The sequence below is a fragment of the Triturus cristatus genome, chromosome 4_2 (assembly GCF_964204655.1).
Source record: "Triturus cristatus chromosome 4_2, aTriCri1.1, whole genome shotgun sequence".
NCBI lineage: Eukaryota > Metazoa > Chordata > Amphibia > Caudata > Salamandridae > Triturus > Triturus cristatus.
This window is the reverse complement of record NC_140586.1, coordinates 980,866,388-980,873,507: the sequence shown is the minus strand read 5'-3', so window position 1 is coordinate 980,873,507 and position 7,120 is coordinate 980,866,388. Positions and strand designations below refer to the sequence as shown.

Genomic DNA, 7,120 nt, shown 5'->3' with positions numbered 1-7,120 from the left:
GGAGAATCAGGGGAGGCCCCCACGGGACCGACAGACCCCCGTTGGTTGAGCAGCAGACTGGGGGATGGGGTCCAGGGCTGGGGAACCCGACAGGGGCCCAGCGGGGCCCCTGGACCCAGCCAGGGATCCCAGGGCCCATAGGTGCAGGGAAAGCCTCCCCGGGCCTGCAGGACCCCGTCCCGGGCACCCTGTCATGTGGCAGGACTGAGGACAGAGCCTGGGGTGGGGAGGCTGCCCTCCCCGGGGCCCCCCTGAACACAGTTTAGCAGATAGAGGCTCCCGGTAGGGCCCCTGGACCTAGCCGGAGATCCTGGGCCCAGAGGCGCCGGGGCAGCCTCCCCAGGCAATGAGGGAGGTTCACCCCACCTGCACGTCAGCCATCAGTCAATGGGTGGCCCTGAGCCGTGCCGGTAGGCTGGTGATAAGTCCAACCCACCCTCGCCCGTGTCAGAGGTGCGCCAGGGCAGGGCCGGGCCCTGTGCCTACGGTGTGTGCTTGCAGTAGGCGGGCCAAGGGCTTCGGGCTGGTGCCATTGGTTGCTCGGGCCACTCTGCCATTAATGATCCTTCCGCATGTTCACCTATGGAAACCTTGTTACGACTTTTACTTCCTCTAGATAGTCAAGTTTGATCTTCTTCTCAGCGCTTTGACCGGTCCGCTGCCGACCCCGGCGGGGCTGATCCGAGGACCTCACTAAACCATCTAATCGGTAGTAGCGACGGGCGGTGTGTACAAAGGGCAGGGACTTAATCAACGTGAGCTTATGACCCACACTTACTGGGAATTCGTCATTCATGGAAATAATTGCAATCCCTATCACGAACGGGGTTCAGCGGGTTACCCGCACTTGTCGGCGAAGGGTAGTCACATGCTGATCCGTTCAGTGTAGCGCTCATGCAGCCCTGGATATCTAAGGGCATCACAGACCTTCTATTGCTCGATCTCGTGTGGCTGAACGGCACTTGTACCTCTAAGAAGTTGGACGCCGACCGCTGGGGGTCGCGTAATTAGTTAGCATGAGGATTCTTGAGCCCTTCCGTCAATTCCTTTAAGTTTCAGCTTTGCAACCATACCCCCCCCAGAACCCAAAGACTTTGGTTTCCCAAAAGCTGCTCAGCGGGTCATGGGAATAACGTCGCCGGATCGCTAGTCAGCATCGTTTATGGTCGGAACTACGACGGTATCTGATCGTCTTCGAACCTGCGACTTTCGTTCTTGATTAATGAAAACATTCTTGTAAATTGTAAATTGATACTTGTATAGCGCACTACTCACCCGCAAGGGTCTCAAGGCGCTTGTACGAATACCGCTGTGGAACCCATCCTGGCTTTCCCTGTGAGGCGTCCACTCCTGGGCACCCCCAAGGTGGAGGCCAGGCATCCTTAGCGTTGTGGGGGCCGTTGTGGAGATTAAGCAAGCTATTGCCCAGAGTTGCAGAGTGGGACTCCATGATTGGAATGGCACCGAGGCGAGAATTATCAGGTCCGTGGAATTTTTTGAGCCCAAGACCCGCCGAGGCGGGGAATTGAACCCTGGTCCCAGACTAGACCTCTGCCTCAGGGTCTGCGGCTCTAATCACTGAGCCACACTTCTCCACAATGAATTCCCCGGCCGTCCCTCTTAATCATGGCCCCAGTTCCGAAAACCAACAAAATAGCTGAAGTATTCAGGATTACTGGCCTGCTTTGAACACTCTAATTTTTTCCAAAGTAAACGCTTCGAACCCCCATGACACTCAGTCAAGAGCATCAAGGGGGCGCCAAGAGGCAGGGGCTGGGACAGGCAGTAGCTCTCCTCGCAGCGGACCACCAGCTCAATCCCACGATCCAATTACAAGCATTTTAACTGCAGCAACTTTAATATACGCTATTGGAGCTGGAATTACTGCGGCTGCTGGCACCAGTCTTGCCCTCCAATGGATCCTCGTTAAAGGATTTAAGGTGTACTCGCGGGGCGTGGCTTGAGACCCAATGATGGAGGACACGGGAGCCCGGAGCTCCGCGCTAGTCTTGCCAATTATCCGTTTAAAAATTGGAATCCAGCCCAATCCCTGGGGCCCGTGAGAGGGGGCTGGTCCCTGCGAGCACTGGGGGCTTTTGATTCCCCCCCTGATCGCCTCTACTTGATCGCTGCTAAGAGGCTCCATTAGTCGAGGCAGGCGTGCCGCAATGGCCTCAAGATGGAGGCAAGTGCTGGAGCGTAGCTCCATGGGGGTGACTGCCGGAAGAGTTGCAGAGCGGTGGATGCTCCCCGGTGGGCGGCTGTGGTGTCGCCTGTGAGTGGACCCCACCTATGGACCCCCATGCATCTGATTTACGGGCCGGGTGGAGACAGTGCTGACTCCGGTGAGAGGGAGCGCTGTATGAATGGTGTTCGGCCCGGTCCGGCTGAGCCTGCCGCACAGTGGAATCAGTGGAATCTCTGCAGGGCTGAGCAGAGGGCGGTTTGTGTGAAGTCTGGCTGAAGGACGGTGACAGCGCCTGGCAGACTGCAGCATGTGCGGCAGCCATTGACAGCACTGGAGATTCTGGAGCTTACCCTCCCCGTGGCCTGGTGATCCTATGGACCTGCTGAGTGCTGATCGATGAGGCTCCTACGACAGCCAAGTGAGTGGGGTGGACACGTTTGTGGGTGGCTCAGAAAAGGAGCCTGAGACCTGCTGGTTCCTGCCCTGCGCCAGGGAGAGGTGGTGAGATGCACCTGGGAGCTGCTTCTGTGGCTGCATGCAGCTGAGTTGGTGCTGGTACTAGACAGTGCTGGGATATCGTTGGGGTGACCCTTGCGGTGTTTCTGCCGGGTCTGGGGTGGCCGGGATGGTCTGGTCCAACAAAGGCACCGGAAACTCGGCAGGAGACACCCGCAAGTGGAGGCCAGATGGACCCTGGAGTGGTGAGTACCGGCGACACTGGCAGAGGCGTCATGTCTGCCCAGGGAGAGAAGGACCCACTCGAGGGTGACTGAATCTGGGTTCCCCGACATGGGTAAGCGAAGGGGAAACAAGCCAGACCCCCGCCAGACCTGGAGTCCATTCCACCGGAGACAGCTGTGAAGGATGTAGGGGACAATCCCGTGGAGGTCCCAGTCCAACAGCAACTGGCCAAAAACCTGGAGGCAATTGTAGACACTGAGGTGATGCTGCACCAGGACATCAGCACTGTGGCGGTGGGCCTGGACCTGCTGCGCGCCGGACATGCCAAACTTGCAGACAGAGTGAAACAGTCGGAGGTGGACCTAGTGGTGCTGGCCCCTGCCCACCACAAGTTATCGGCCCAAGTGGGCGAGCTGGCGGGTAAGGTCGCTACCCTGGAAAAGAGGGCTGAAGATGCAGAAGGGAGTAGTAGGCGGAACAATGTGCGGGTAGTAGGCCTTCCGGAAGGAGTGGAGGGGCAGGATATGGACACCTACCTAGAGTCATGGCTGAGAGATGTCTTGGCGCCCCAGGGCCTCTCTCTATTTTACATCTTGGAGAGGGCCCACTGGGTGCCTGCCTGCCTGCCGGCGTGGGCCGTCCTCCATGTGCGGTGGTGGCTAAGCTGCTCCATTTTTGACTTGTTATTGATGAAAGCCTGCTCCGATGGTCCCTTTACCATGGAGAACAGTAAAGTCTCCCTCTTTCCCAACTACATACAGGAGGTGCAGCGTTGTCTCTCTTCATTTTTGGAGGTAAAAAAGTCACTGCACGAGGAAGGCATCCAGTACTCGTTGATGTTTCCTGCCCGGCTCAAGATCACGCTGGACGGGAAAACGTTCTTCTGTGAAGACCCGCAACATGCCTGGGACTGGATTGAATCGTATAAATCGGATAGTGCCCCCAAGCCGCGTACTGCGCGACAGGTCTTTGGATCAGAACGTCCAGAGAAGAGACTGAGACGCCGGAAGAATCACAGGAAGTCTTAACGACCGAGTCCATCTCAGATGGCGACGGAGAGGGCAGAAGCGCTGGCAGCTGTGGCACAACTGCTGCGAGGCAGGGGCTCATCCTCAGAAAAAGACTCAGAGGCAAAGTATGAAGAAGAAGAAACTGACTCTGATGCGTCACAGGTCACAAATGATATTATGCCGAAGTTGACCCTGCAGAAGGCGGACAAACTTGTAGACTAAAGAAACTCTGGGGGATCTCTGTCCCGCTCTTGCTTTCCTCCTCCCTCTCCTCTACCCTCCTCGATACCATGCTCAGTCTTCTCACGGTCTCTGAGCTGCATTGTCTATGATGTTGTTTTCTTTTTTCGTGGGGGGTTGAGGGGGAGGGGGAGGGGCTCCTGGGTTGAGGCACCAGGGGAAGGGCTGGAACGGCCCTTCAAAGCTGCAATGGTAGGAATACTGATCTCTTGTATACCCGCCTTTTTTGTGCACGATGCGCACTCTCTGTAGGTCCTAGGGCCGTTTGCTTTAGACCTTTTCGATTTGATATAGGGTACCACCAGGCCTGTAGTTATTGGCTTGGTGTGTAAGTTTGGGCAGCTGACCGTTGTCAGGCCGCCCTCGGGATGGGGAGTTCATTTGTTGGGTTTGTTGATACATGCCGGGGGAATCAGGGCAGCTCCGCGTTTGGTGTTAGGATGGGGGGATTGGGGGAGACACGCTCTGACTTCTCATGGAATGGTCTGATGGTCCCCTTGGGGAGTATAAATTCATGACTTGGAACATGAGGGGGATGGGATCGCCCTCTAAGAGATACAATATACTGAATTACATTAAGCGACAAGGGTTTCATGTGGTTTTGCTGCAAGAAACCCACCTTACGGAGGCAGAGGTTGCTCACCTGAGGCGTAGATGGTGGGGTCAGCTCTTTGCAACCGAATACTCGGCCTTCTCCCAGGGAGCCTTGGTGTGGGTCAGACCGGGGGTACCCTTCCAGCTCATCCGGAAGGTGATTGATGCGGAAGGGAAGTATGTGGTCATTAATGGTGTTTTGAAGGGCAAGGAGGTTACAATAGGTAGTATATACGCCCCGAATCAGGACCAGCTATCCTTTCTGGACCGGCTCTCCTCAGTCCTGGCGAGCCTCCCCCATGAGAATCTAATCTTGGGAGTTGATTTCAATTGTGTCTATGATGTGCAGTGGGATAGGTACACACTTCCGCTGTGGGGTACCACGGCTGCCTCTATGGCTAGAGGGTTTTGGGGATGGGTCTCCAGTTAGGATATTCATGATATCTGATGTCTCCACCATGCTGACAGAAGAGAGTATTCTTATTATTCTCATCTCTATGATCTACACACATGCATGGACATGTTTTTTTGTTTGCCCACTTTGTCCCCCCTGTTGTCTGGAGCTGAATACCTTGGCAGAGCCCTTTCTGACCAAAGTCCCCTACTCCTGGGTTTTACCCCGATCCCTGAGATGCCCCCGATACCATGGTGGTGACTGGGCCCTTATCTTTTAGAGGGTAAAAGGTTCCGTCAAGTGCTCTCTTCAGCTGTAGGTGACTACCTCTTAAATAATCAGGGCACCGCCAGTTCGCCTCTAGTGGAATGGGAGGCGTTTAAGGTGGTGACTAGGAGACACTGCCTGGGTCAGACTGTAGGCACTCAACGTTTGGTGACCCAGGAGCTGGAGGATTTGGAATCACAGATTTTGACCCTAGACAGGGAGATTGTCGAGGGGGTTGGGGTCCACGGGCAGCTAGCTGAAGTTAAAAGCATGTACAGCGCCACTTGGAATAGACTGAGGGTGCTAGATCTTAATACGTATCAGGCCACCCAACATACAGAGGGAGGTAGGGCTGCGAGGCTCTTGGCTTGGTTAATCAAATCCGAATGCAGAGGTGCTCCACTTATGAACGCTTTCCTACCCGAGGGCTATCAATGACGCATTTCGGGAATATTACGAAATGCCTTGTGATACCCCGGGGCTGCCCCAGGAGGAAGCTTTGCGGGTATATTTGGCTGACCTATCCTTGATGCAACTGGATCGGGCCGGCAGAGACCCACTAGGCCTTCTAATTCACGCAGGCGAGATTAGAGCAGCGGTCCGGGACATGGCCCGGGGGAAGACGCCTGGTCCCGACGGCCTACCGGCCGACTTTTACAGCACCTATATAGACATAATGGCTCCGCAGCTTAAACACGTCTATGCCTCTGCTTTCCAGGCTAAGCAGTTACCGCCCACGCTGCGTGAGGCGTTGGTCATTCCTTTGCCCAAGAATAAGATGGTACACGCTCCCTTAACCGAATTCCGTCCTCTCTCCATGTTAAACATGAATTTGAAAATATTGAATAAGGCACTGGCCCTGAGACTCCTCCCCCACATGTGTCGCCTGGTCCACGTAGATCAAAACTGTTTTATTCCCTCATGCTTAACATCTAATAAGCTCAGGAGGTTGCACCATGTCATGTTTCACTCAGACCTGCAGGACTATCCTAAGGCAGTGGTGGTGGCAATTGAGTTTGAAAAAGCGTTTGACACCCTCCGCTGTGACTTTGTATTGGCTGTCATGGGTGCGATGCAATTGGGAGAGGACTGGCTGCAGTGGGTCTGTCTCCTCTATGGGAAGCCCACTGCCAGAGTGCGCACAGGAACAACGGGTTCGACTTCCTACACTATTTATAGAGGGACCAGACAGAGATGCCCCCTGTCACCATTGCTCTTTGCTCTGGCAATGGAGCCTCTGGCTGTGCGGAGCCGGAGAAGGAGCAGCTCTGGGGATATCCCTGGACGGGGCCCATCACATTATCTCGCTATATGCGAATGATGTTTTGATTTATCTCCGAGATGGAAAGCAGGGGGTTTGCCCTATCTTAGCCATCCTGGACGAGTTTGCCACCTATTCGGGCCTGCGAGTAAATGGGAAGAAAACCTTTGTGTTCCCGCTGCACCCCACCATGGACAGACCCTTGTCTTTGCCGACCACCAAAGAATGGGCGCCGGTGTCGTTTAAATATCTGGGGATACAGGTCTACCACACACAGGCTGATATATTCAAAGGGAATCTTGGGGCTCCCTGCGGGCGCTTCCGGGGTACGTGGCCTTCTGGCTCACTCTTAATTTGTCAATTATGGCAAGAGTGGCATTTTCCAAAATGGTGGACCTGCCCTGCCTATTATATTATTTTGTTAACCTCCCAGTGCTGCTACCGCGATCATGGTTTAAACTTCTGGATGGTCTCTTGAGAGACCT

The 7,120-nt window shown here is 55.0% G+C and overlaps 1 pseudogene; it reads right to left on the bottom strand.

Moving 5' to 3' along the window:
* Window positions 1–557: 557 nt before the first annotated feature.
* LOC146839205 (18S ribosomal RNA) lies at window positions 558–2,006 on the bottom strand (annotated as a pseudogene).
* Between the last annotated feature and the right edge of the window lie 5,114 nt (window positions 2,007–7,120).